This window comes from Pinus tabuliformis, chromosome 3_1 (assembly GCF_031772625.1).
Source record: "Pinus tabuliformis cultivar Carrire ecotype Pingquan chromosome 3_1, CPIR1, whole genome shotgun sequence".
In the NCBI taxonomy this organism is placed as follows: domain Eukaryota; kingdom Viridiplantae; phylum Streptophyta; class Pinopsida; order Pinales; family Pinaceae; genus Pinus; species Pinus tabuliformis.
Genome location: NC_142301.1, coordinates 874,397,033 through 874,411,063, shown reverse-complemented (window position 1 = coordinate 874,411,063; position 14,031 = coordinate 874,397,033).

Genomic DNA, 14,031 nt, shown 5'->3' with positions numbered 1-14,031 from the left:
CACATTCTTTGCAGATTCTCATAAAGAGTGGAACATTGACAACCTTAGTGTTGGTCAAATCAGGCAGATGGTGGACATGATGTTCACTGAGTATAAGCTCATGTTCTTAAGAGGGAAAAATGAAATAGAAGCCTGTAAAACAATAATCCAATGTTTCACAGGAACATTATTAAGGTGGTGGGAAACTGAGTCTTCTCTGGACTTAGTAGCCAAGATGGAAGAACAATTGCTCAAAGATGAGCAAGGAAATATTATACACAATACTGATGGGACTATTCAGAATAACATGATTGGGGCATTGACCTCCATGATCGTAGAGCATTGCTGTGGCTCAGAAGTAGAGATGGCTGATAAACATGAAGTCATCTTAATGAACTTAAAATGCAATGAGATGTCCCAATTTGAAGATTTCCATCGAGATTGGATGCAACGCATATATGAGGTAAAAGATTCAAAGAATCTTCTCTGGAAGCAGGTATATCTAGCAGCCTTACCTTCAAGGTTTGTTGATTACATTCGCCTGCAAGAAGTTTTTCAAATGCCATTTGAATCTTACACATGGGGACAGAGTTATTCTAATATAGCAAAAGTTTTGGTTGGCTTATGTACTAGCTCAAAAGTTAACAAATCTCTTGAAAAAATATCTAAGCTGCCAGACAATAAGTCTATTTGTAGTAAACATGGACTATCTATTGATGATCCACTGGTCAGATGAAGAAAGATCAAGAGAAGAGCCAAAAAGGAAAGAAATACAACCAAATTTCATTACAATAAAAGAGGCCAATCTTCTCGGCTTAAGAAGCAACAAAGAAACGGATATTATAGGTATGTCCCTAAGACCCACTACTACAAGCCTTCAGATATTCACTTGCACAGTGCTAAGCAAGAACAATGGAACAAATTAACATGTTGGCTTTGTGGTAAAGCTGGACACACTACAAATAGATGTCTAGTAGGAGAAGAATCCAAGAAAAATAGAGGTACAAAATCTCAACCTCTATCATAGAAAAAGCCTATAAAAACATAAAAAAACAGAGACCCCAATGTTTTGTATGAAATGTGGGTCTAGATCAAATAAAATAGACCATTGTCAAAATGTAGTCATCAGATACCATCCTCAAATTCAACAACAACAATTACTCTATTCTTCTGCTGAATATTCCAGTTCCAGTTCTATTTATACATTAGAAGAAGAATATGAAGAATTGAATCTTCACACCCAAGCTTGTAATTGCTCATATTCTGAAGAATGTCAATGTAATATTTTAAATACAGATTCTGACTCTTTTGATGATTCTTTTGATGATGAACCAGAAGACAAGTCGCAAAAAGAAAAAGTATTAATGGCCATGACAGAAGAGGATGAAATGAAAATCCTGTCAAAAATAAGAGCAATGGAAGATGGCGAGATGAAAACTAGTCTTACTGAAGCATTCATGGACCAGCTTAAATCTTCCAACCACGGTAAAGGAGCTTCAAAGAATCCCCTCTTCATTGACGCCTCATTTGAACGCAATGCAAAATCCTTTCAAAGGCAAAAACAGCAAGACAAGGTTCATGCACTTACCTTGGGGGAGGTAAGTAAAGAAATTCATAACCTTAAATTTGAAATTTCTACATTAAAAATTCAAGTTGAAAGGTTAGAAAAGGGAAAACAAAATATTGTAGCAGATCCATTTGAAGAATATGATCCACCAGAATTCCATGGATCAAATATTCAAATATTTGAAGGCAAAAAGGATCCTTCTGCGGGTTTTCAAGAAATGAGGATACTTGCAATAGAGTATCAACAACACCATGTGCAGGTAAACATATGCATTCAAGAAGAAATGTTTTGTCTAACTGCTCTCATTGATTCAGGAGAAGATGTCAATATCCTAAGCACCAAAGTAATACCAGCTAAGTATTGGATGTCTGCACAAAGAAAAGTGATTGGTTTGGGCAGAAAAACACTTAACTATGAAGTCCCCAAGGCTTCAATTTGTTTTGAAAATCATTGTATAAAGTTGAAATTTGCAATCGGTGACAGCCCAGTAAACTAAATTTGAGGTAATATCTTTCTAGCAGCAGTAGAGCCTCATGGGTCAATCAGGTTGAAGAAAAACAGAGGCAGATATTTCATTACACTTCCAACTTCCAGTGGCATTCCTAAAAGCATCGAGATGCCTTACATCTCAAATCCCAGAGTCTCAATAATGGTACAAACCATGAAGGAGTTGGATAAAGCTAATTCAAAATTGCTAGATCTTAAAGATCTAAAATCCACTATTCAAGTTTCACAACAGCTAAAACATCTAGACAACCAGAAGAAGATTGCTGCAATTAAAAAGCAGATTGAAGAAGAATGTTGTGCTGAAGAGCCAAATGCTTTCTGGCATCGAAAGAAATTTTCAGTGGAACTTCCATACAAGGCAGAATATATAAGAAGGCCTTGCAAAAGCAAAGCCATACCAATGAATAAAGAGTACCGAGATATTTGTGAAAAAGAAATATAGAGGCTTTTGGAGAAAAATCTAATCATAGAATCTGATAGCCCCTGGGATTGCTATGGATTCTATGTAAACAAAAGGGTTGAACAAATCAGAGGAATTCCCAGATTGGTAATCAATTATAAACCTCAGAACTTTGTTTTAGCTGAAAATACCTACCCAATTCCTCATAAAGGGGATCTTATCAGTAGGATTGTAGGTGCTAAGGTATTCTTCGAGTTTGATTTAAAGTCAGGGTTTTGGCAAGTTGCAATTACAGAAGAAGATAAATTTAAGACTGCCTTCAGTGTGCTAGCAGGACACTATGAGTGGAAGGTGATGCCTTTTGGTCTCAAGCACACACCATCCAAATTTAAAAAGGTGATGGATTCCATTTTTAAACCTTTCTTTGATTGGTTAATTGTATATATTGATGATATTCTTATTTTTTCCAAGAATGTCCAGGATCATTTTCGACACATACAGGTTTTTGTAAAAACCATTAAAAGAAATGGTCTTGTTCTCAGCAAAAAGAAAATTGAAGTCTTTCAAACTTCAATTAAGTTTCTTGGCCATACAATTTTTAATGGCCAAATCTCTCTCCAAAAACATGCTCTGGAATTTTCCAGTAAATTTCTAGATGTTATAACAGATAAGACACAGCTCCAAATATTCCTTGGATGCTTAAACTATGTTAGCAACTTCTATAAAGACTGTGCTAAAGACAGAAGTTTGTTAAATCAGTGTCTTAGAAAGAATCTAGAACCTTGGATTGAAGCACACACCAGAGCAATTAAAAATATAAAAGGCAAGGTTAAATCCCTTCCTATTTTGCACATCACCGATGATGACGCATAGAAGATTGTTGAATTTGATGCCAGTGACATTGGATGGGGAGGAATTCTGAAGCAAAAGAAAAAAAATGAAGAACAAATTGTCCAATTTGTTTCAGGTACGTGGAATTCTGCTGAGAGAAATTATTCTACTATAGAGAAAGAAGTTAAGGCAGCATGGAACTGTATAGATAAGTTTGAAATACATCTTGTCAATAAGCCTTTTCTCCTAAAAACAGATGGATCATCCCTCAAAAAAGTCTTAACCAAAGACATCAAAAAGCCAGGAGAAGCAAAATTCACAAGATGGCAAGCTCTCTTTGCTAACTTCAATTTTGAAGTTGAGCATATAAAAGGGGAAGAAAATTGTCTGCCAAACTTTCTCTGTAGAGAACATATCCAGAACCATCATTAAGAACATGTAATGATCATTGTGACAGAATGGGACCCATCTCAACAGCAAGAAGTATTGGGAACAATCAATGAAGATCAGAGTTGGGATGAATACAAAAATAATTGGAAACCTACATGGCAGCTCAGAAATACAAAGGTCTTAGATGTAGACTTGTAGCCTCATACTGACATCCTACACCTTGTTCCTGAAAGAAGAGTATTTCCAAAAGGAAATCGGTGGATACATGATATGGTGTACAACAGCAGTATGGCCGCAGTCCACCAGACTGAAGAAGCATTACAGTATGCCTTCCATGACATTGCAATGGTATGTTCAAAAGGAGGAGATAGAAGAAAAATATGTCATCGATTTTTCTCGATTAATAGAACCAGAAATACGAATTGGCCAATCATGAGAAATAATGCTGCACTTTGACCAAAAAATGATCCAAATCTCATTTTTCCAGATACCATTTATAATTTTTCTAGTTAAAAGAAATTATGGTGAGATATTTTAAATGTCGATGGAAAAGATGAAATTCATTTCACAAAGCTTAAATTTGGATCCACAGGAAGCATGCAAAGAAATCAACAAGCAAAATGGCTAAGAGACTGGTGGAAAGATTATGGAGTAAATAGAACTGCAATTGATCCAGTTTTCTATGAAAGTTACTTCCAAATGCAGTGTGACAAATGTTGAGAAATAAATATTGTGGAATGTTTCCATATACCATGTAAAAAGGTCAGAGATTTATTTCAATATCCTGACCATGCAACTTTAGAACAATTCATGGCTAGTTATGACTAAAATAAAACTCCAATATGTACTCAATAAACCCATGATCATCAGATGAATCTATACTAAAGCATGGGACGGGATGATATATCCTAGAATCCTCTTTCCAGGGATTACCCCTCTTGGTATTCCCATTACATAATTGGTTTTTGTGGGCTTTTCCCATAAAGCATCCACAATGTAATTATGATGTCCAGTCACGGACTGAATGTGACTAGTGTTCTCGTGGGTTTCACTATTTAAAAAAGTATGCACTTTGTAAAGATTTAAGCTTTCCGTGGGATTCTCAGTAATCTCCACTGTGTAATATAGTACAAATATTCTTCAATCATGAGACTTGGAGCACTTCTCCAACTTTTGGTGCGCTTTGAGCCACATCTCACGGATTGACAGAATAATTAGTACTAAATTTGTATGCCCGAGTGTCGGATGTTTCTCCCCTCCTTTTCCTATATAAGCAAGGGGAAAGGCTCATTCAGAGCATTCAAAGTTGGGTACTTCAGAGATTTTGTTGTGTTTAAGAGTCGAGATATTTTCCTGCTCTGCAACTGCGGACTATTGTCTGATCTGCTTACATCACGAAGAGATCTAAAAAGTCTTAGGTGATCTGAGAAGCCTGCGCATCTGTGTGTTTGGCACAGGTGAGAACCTAAAGTGGCCAGATCTTTAGGGAGTCTGTTTATGAGAGTGTTGGTTTTCAGTTTTCAAAGACTGAGTCTGTGATTTCACCAAGTAGCCTCTAGTAATCTATCTCCTAGTTGAGTAGCAAATGTTTGGTAAATGTAAACACAGTGTATCTCAGGAATGAACAGATTGTAATCTTCTGTAATCCATTTGCTGAATTAATATAAGAAAATGTTATTTATTCCGCATTTGAGTACTTGTGCATTATAAATGAGCTGATGAGGTAGTATCTACTTAAGTTATTCTGTACTGAGGTTCGCCAACACACAGAAGGGATGCCAAACCGTGTAAGGTGAGGATGCCATTAAAGAGGTCGACAGAGCGAGAAATGTGCTAGTAGGTTCATGTATGGGTTCATGTAAATTAGAATAAGTGGCAAAAGCAGATAAGAGACTCAGCAAGGCCTAGCAGTTGTGTTGTTGTTGCAAGCTTCATTGAAGCCCCTGTGTAAAATTGGTAACAGAGTCGGGTGATTTCATAGTGTATATTAAAAACGTAGTTTTGTGATTTTATAGTTCAGTTTCTATTATATATATATATATATATATATATATATATATATATATATATATATATATATATATATATATATATATATATATATATATATATATATATATATATATATATATACATATATACATACATATATATACATACATATATATATATATATATATATATATATATATATATATATATATATATATATATATATATATATATATATATATATATATATATATATATATATAATTAAGTTTTTTTGGTAGAGACATATTGTTAAAATTATTTTTAATATAAAGATAAATTATATTAAAATTTTGGAAATAATTATTATTTATATTAGTGAAGTGTTTTTTTTTAATAGATTTGAAGTCATAAGACATTATATATATATATAATTAAGTTTTTTTGGTAGAGACATATTGTTAAAATTATTTTTAATATAAAGATAAATTATATTAAAATTTTGGAAATAATTATTATTTATATTAGTGAAGTGTTTTTTTTTAATAGATTTGAAGTCATAAGACATTTCAAGGCAATGAATTTATACAGATTTAATAAGTTAAATCTATTATTTTAACAATTAATTAATACATATATTTTTTAATTAAATTACTAAACATTTTTTTCAAAAATAAAGCAAAGATAAAGAAAAATTAAAATAAACTTAAAATTGATAAATGTGGTGGTAGAATATTTTTATGTCGGGACAATGAAAATTGGTTACGCCAAGATGCAGATTCTACAGTTCGCTTTGCATTTTGAGGAAGATCTATAATTGGCAAATTCTACAGCCCATTTTGAGGAAGATCTGTAATTCCTACCATTTTTTTCAGAAGGAAAAAAACGTTGTTTTTTATTATAAATACCAATACATCAAGTCCCAAAATTTCCAGGAGAATAGTGCAGAATTAGAAGGTGATACAATGTCAGAAACAACAGACCAATGTGTTGTATCTCAAAACTCAAATGCATAATCATAGTAACCACCATCAAAGAAAAAAAGTTAACAAAATCATATGTCCAAAGATCAGCAACAACAAGAAAGTATAATCGCAGTGTGCAAAACAAAAAGAGGTTGTCATGCCGACTTGAAATAATGAGCACCATGAACCATGTTCTATCCAGAGACAGACAAAGCATAAGAATTAGCAGCCTGGAAGGGAGAGGGTATCCTCAGCCATGATGATGTTGTCTACCAATAGAGTGAAATGTAACCAGCCCATTGCAGCTAAAAAACCAGTTTTTGACATTGCAATTATGTTCCCGATGGATGTGCTGGAAGGAAATATGTTGGAAAGGCCTCTTAAGATATTCTATATGGCAGAAACAACCCTATAGATGTGGATGAGAGATAGAAGAGATACCCAACATGTGGTTTATTAGAGCTTGTGAGTCCCCAAAGATCTGGATGCTTTGCATGTCCAAAAACCTGGAAAACCATAATAAACCCCATAGACCGATGGATTCAACCCTCATGTTTGTGTCATTTCCCCCAAACCAGAAAATTTTATGCTATTGTTCTGGATTTATGTGAAGCCACGCGCCACATCCACATGATCCACCTTATGCAGCAGCATCAAAATAACCAGCATGGTAGGAGATGTGTGGAGCAGATTTCCTGGAACCAATTGCTTTAACCACAGTTTTCTTCTGCATCAAGGGCTTCATCCAGAATACAATATTGTTGACAATATGATCTATATTAAGAGGTAAGTCATCAAATATGATGGAATTTTCGGCCTTCCAAATTTCCCAAAAAACTACAAGGGGAATGGTTATATGTTATTTGGTTCTCCCACACCACCATACTAAACAAGTATCAATTGAATCATGAACCATATGAGTAAAAGTAAATAATTTTGAGAGCCTAGACCATACATGCATAACAATCGAACAATCCAATAGGAGATGATAATTATTTTATGGTGTCATCTTGCACAATGCACATTAACTATGTCCATACATACCCCTTTTCATTAAGTTTTCCCAAGTTAGTGTTTAGGTCTTCCAAGCGAGCCATGTATATAATAGAATCTTGTATGGGACCTGTGGTCTCCAAAATCTATTGAACCGGCTTATAGTTTGTTGATTGTATGAGATACCACAAATGAAAAATGAACAACTATGTATTAGCAACTGATATGGATCCCTAGTGAAATAGGTCGTCGAATGCAATCTCATCGTTATCATCGTTTTTGAAAATGCCCGATCTACGTAACGCTACAGTAAATCTATCCCATTTCCCAGCAGCTTCACCTATCAAACCAATTTCCTCTACTCTATCCCAGAATTGGAAACTTCCATTCCATGTATTAATCGCATGGGCAAGGTAAATTATTCCCCTGGAATTTAATCTGGAAATTAAATCATCTTAACAGAAAGGATCCTGATCCATACCCAGGATTCAATCTTTGCCTATAATAATGTTATTCCCCGAGCCAAAAGACCAACAAGAGCACTTTAGTAGCCATATGTTGATTTTTTTAAAGCTTGCCCATATGGTGGATCCAGTCGATTTCCTGATCAGGCCATCTCTCATCCACATTTCTGCCTTAATGCCACCTACATATTTTGTTCGAATGACGTCTCCCCACAAAAATTTTCCAAATAAGCCACGCTATAGTGATTTAGTTAATAGATCCCATCCAAATATTTTCAAGTTCAGGATCCCCCAACCCCCAAATTTCTTTTGGAATCATGACCTTTTCCAATCTGATTAAATTGAATTTGAAGCATTTTCCAGAACCAACTCAAATGAAGGTTTCCATAATTCGACAAATTTTTTGGATGATAGTGGATGGGATACACTATAGGTGTGCCTAGGACACCGCGAGTTGTTGAAAAATAGATTATGTGAGTGTGACTCTACCCCCACGATTCAAACACCGGTGCTCCCATCCATAGATTTTCATGTGGAATTTATCAGCGATCTATAACCAGTCATTTACTCTATAATTATTAGGTTTTATCTTGAACCCCATATATTTTAATCCTGAACCAATCGGTTGTGTGGCCACGCAAATAGATTGGCAATGTGATCTATCTCCTCCTGTTGACCTTCAACATATAGTAACATTGATTTTCCTTTTTAATAATAAGCCTTGAAGCATTACCGAACCTGCAAAAGATGTAGTGAAGTGTGGACCATTGCAACTTGGAAATCATTACAAATATCAAAATGTCATCAACAAAGAAGCTATGTGTAACCTCTATACCATGACCCAAAGTGAGTCTAAGGAATTGTTTCTCCATACTTGCTGCTTTGATTTTATAACTGATTCCATCCATGACAAGTATAAATAACAGTGGGGATAAAGATCAGCCCTAATGTAGTCCTCTTCCAGCACCAAAGAATTTAGTGGGATAACCATTTATAATTACAACATATTGTACAAAGGATACTCAGGCCATAATCTATTCAATATTTTTCCTATCCAAACCAATCCTTAAGAGAATGATGCTGAGGAAAGCCCAATATACACAGTTGGACACCTTTGGTAAATCCACCTTCATGACAAATGCTTCCATTTTCCTCGTGTGGATGGAATGTAGGCATTCTTGGGTGTGGAAACAGCATCATGAATCAACCTGTCATGTAAAAACCCATATTTTCCCTGAGAGATGTATGAAGAGAGATTCAACTTTATTTGAATCGCTATGATCTTAGAAATAAGCTTGTATAACATATTGCATAGGGATATGGGTTTGTAGTCCTTAAAGGATTCCAACTCCTTTTGCTTTGGAATGGGAGAAATGAACGTGGAGTTGATGGCACTTGTGATGTGTCCTCCAATCCTGGAATCTCCACTATTTGCAGTAAATCTGGCCTAACCATATCAAAAAAATGAATGAAGAACTCGACCGTCCAGCCATTTGGTCCAGGGAATTTATCTTTTGCGAAGGAGTTTAGTACCTTATGTATTTCCTGCAATCAATAGGCTTGTATAACTTTAGATTTTTAGGCGGATCGAACATGGTGGGATAGGAGTTTGAACCCCAAATTTGGTCTTCAATTTATGTGCCCCCTCGCGCCTTATAGAAGGATTCAAAGAAATAAACAACTTCTTTCTGGATATCTGAAGTGGAATGGACCACATTGTTATTTGAATCTTTAACTTTCCAAATTGTATTGATGTTCCTCCTATAATTTGCATACATGTGAAAAAAATTGGTGTTTCTGTCCCCCTCTTTAAGCCACCGTGCTCTACTTTTCAAGCGCCGGGTGACCTCTTGAATATGTAGGATCTTCCTCTTTTTTTCCTCCAACTCCTTTATACTGTTGATGAGATCTGTGGAAGGGTTTCCAATATTCAGCATCTTGCCAAGTCTTTCCAATTCCCTCGTGATACCAACTAAATCCATTATCATGGATCTTTTCTTATTTCGCTCCCACTTTCGGACCTCCGATTTTAATGCATGTAGTTTCCCATATATGGCTTGCATGGGTGAAATATATGTTGCCCTGTGTTGTGTCCAGAAAGATTTAATCAGATTGTTAAAATCGGCATCCTCGAGCCAGATTTGGTTAAATTTGAAGGGCATACCCAAGCGCATCTCCTCCCTCCTCCAATGTAATTCCCTCCATGCTCAACTCTGAATTGACAAGTGTCCCTTTTAAATTAAAATTAAATTTTCTCTAAATAAACATAAAATATTCCTGATAATATGAAATAAAAATGAAAATAAGTATACATATTTGCTTATTTTAAGTAAAAAAATTATAAAACATCAATAATCTTACTTTCATTGTGTTTGGTTAGTTGTTGCTATTGGAACCCATTATAAAATAAATGTAAAAATATTTCATTTTCATTCTTAATCATAATAAAATATTTAGATTCCCATATTAAACAACATAAGTTTGATTAACCTCCCACCCAAAACAATCAAATTCAACTTATAACCTATAATCAAAAGATTAATTAAACTAGTAATTTCGTCAATACATATAACTAGCATGTCACCATAAGTTGGAAACATTAATGCAAACAATTGTATTGATCTTTATATTTAATAATACTTACTCATAACTTTGCCTTGTCTTTAACGGCTAAACATGTACACTGTACATGAAGGTCTTAGCATTGCCATTATAAGCTAACCATATAGTGTTAGACAAGATTCATAATTGTAATTATTATTGCCTCTGTTTATTATGAGTTGATTAGAGACTTGTCAACAATGGTTAATTTGAAACCCTCATTCCATAATAATGATAAGAAACCTTGGTTATGTTATACTGGGTAATTGTGGAAGCTAGATAACTATGGGGCACTATCTTTCTAAATATATAATATATAAACAAAAAAATAAAGAAAATACATTAGAAAATAATGCTCTAGAAAACTTTTGACAAATGTGTTTATCTAGCAAAGGGTGACTAATATAGATATCCTCTCCACTTTATTGTAGGCAAATGTGTTTATCTAGCAAAAGGTGACTAATATAGATCTCCTCTCCACTTTATTGTAGTAATTTGAAAGAATTAACCGTAAACCATAAGGGACTCGAGAAGTTTATTTTCATCATTGAAATTTTCAAATTGAATAACAATCTAAATTCCAATCATACCGTAAACAAGTACAAATTTACTACTACAATCACATTTAAGGATATTTAACCTTAGTTTAAAAGTTGAATCATATATAGAAGAACTAAAACTAGACTCCAATACCAATGTTAGTTGGTACTTGTTCTAGGTTAATAATGTGAAGTTAAATTGCAATAATGATATAGTAATTCTATCTTAGTATGTTTCGACCAAGTTTCGACAAAGAAAATTAACAAAGGTTGATATGCATATAAATCAGTTGAGTATCCAAACAAAGTTGAATCATATATGTGTTTAACAACCATTGTTGTGGAATATTGTGTTTGGAAGATTCTATTCAATGAATTATTTTTTATTGGAATTTGTAACTACAAACCCAAAATAAGTAAATTAGCAATTACACCAGATGTTACAAAGGAAACGTCATAAGGAAATAGCATATAGAAATAATTAATGTTTATTTGACAACTGTTGAAAGAAAAAAATATCAAGAAAAGGCAAGGACCATGCTACAATGAAATCTTACTACAATATTGTTTCCTTGAGACTTACAAATCATGAGGCCTATGTTGAATTTAAATACCTTGTCCAATTATGCCAACATGAATGCCTCGTAAATAAAGAAATGGATTGTGATTTGATACCTTCAAAATTAGAGGTCATTTTGGTACAATTCTTCCATATTTCTTCTTGATCACTTTCTCCTGCTATAGACAACCTTAATCAGTACAAAGAAATGTTTTTTATAGTTTGAAACATGTGTCTACAAAGGAATATAACAATTTTGTAAATAAAATTTGAATTTCCATGTGAATTAAGATCTACCCTTGAATAAAAATGGACATATCTCCAATCTAGAAATTAAACCCAAGAATAACATCAACTACACCTCTTCTTGAGAAAATTGCATGTGTTTCTCTTTTGAATGTTGACACACCTTTGTATTGTTTCCTTTATGATCCTTGAAACTATTCAAAAGATCACATTTCTCGTTACCACTAACCTCCTTAGAGTTTGTCATGTTCTTGTTTCATCCAAAAGATTTTGCTTAAGTAAATCTAACTCATGTCATGTAGTTGAAAATAATGTAGAGATCATTCAACAAAATTTAAACCATTTTATCTTGAAATTCAAGCAAGTGTGGTCCATAAGCACCACAATGAAAATAATTCTTTTTTACATCAAAATACCACACCTCACCTTGGTTTTAAAATACTCGCCGCAAAACTTATATAACCTACTCATCTGTCTGACTATTAAAAACATGAAAGAGATTGTGAATTTTTCATTTTAGACAAGAAACATAGGGATAAATTTGACAAAAAAAATGGATGAAGAAAAAACATGCATGTGAAAATTGTAAATAGTGACCTTTGTGGTCCCATGAGAATTTAGTCATTGGCAAGTCCAAATGATTTTATGACATCCACCGACCATGCTACAATGAAATATCACTACAATACTGCTTCTTTGAGCCTTACAAATCATGAGGACTATGTTGAAGTTAAATACCTTGTCTGATTATGCCAACATTAATGCCTCATGAATGAATAAATAGATCATGATTTTCTACCTTCGAAATCTGAGGTTGTTTTGGTACAGTTCCTCCATATTTCTTCTTGATCACTTCCTCCTACTATAAACAACCTTAATCAGTAAAAATAATTTTGTGTATACTTTGAAACATGTGTCTACAAAGGATTATAACAATTTTGTAAATAAATTTTGAATTTTATGTGAATTAAGATCTACCCTTGAATAAAATTGCACATATCTTCAATATGGAAATTGAACCCAAGAATAGCATCAACTGCACCTCTTCTTGATAAAATTGCATGTCTTTCTCTTCTAACTGTTGAGTCACCAATGTATTATTTCCTTCATTATCCTTGAAACTATTCAAAAGATCACATTGTTCTTTACCACTAATATCGTTGTTTTCTACCATGTTGTTGTTTTTTCAGTAGCTGATATGAAGTTGGCTTCTTTTGCTCTTTGTGTAGACAGTAAAAAATATATGGACCAGCGCCTTTCATCACTTCAAGAATAGTAAAAACAAGGATATTTCAAAAATAACTCCAACACCGAGAGAGATTTGGTAGCAGCTGTGGAATTGGAAAACATGTCTTTCTTTGTGGTGTTGGCTATTGGGTATAGCTTTCTTCAAGAGCAGTAAAAACAAGGCTATTGAGAAAATAACTCCAAAACCGAGAGAGATTTGGTAGTAGTTGTTGAATTGGCGAACATGTCTTACTCTGTGGTGTTGGCTACTAGGCATAGCTTTCTTGATCTATTAATGAAAAAAGTAAATTTGCAGTTTAGTTGTGATCTCTTCCTTGTCCCTCTTACAACTTTGGGTATTCTTTTCTATTTCTTGATATCATAAACAAAGCTACTAGCCTCTAGGTTTTAATGAGAAGGAGTTGATATATCATCACCATGTCAGGTCTACCTATGTAGAAAAATTAGTTGGTCTTTAGATGGCTCACCACACATCATTATCATTGTCCTCTTCTTGCAGTGGATCAAAGGATGAGCTAGGAACACTCGAAACCTAATATTATAATTCACTTATACTTACTATATTTGAATGCAACTCTTGATATTAAGCATTATGAAATTATGTATTGAGTATTGAATAAGTTGGCTCCCAATTATAGTGACAATCCTTGTATTTAAGTGCATTGAAAATGTTTATATGCACGGGACTAATCATGTCCATTGGAAAAGTTATAATGAATGTAAATAAATTTCAAGCATAATCATGATGAAGACACCTAATTTCTCAATATA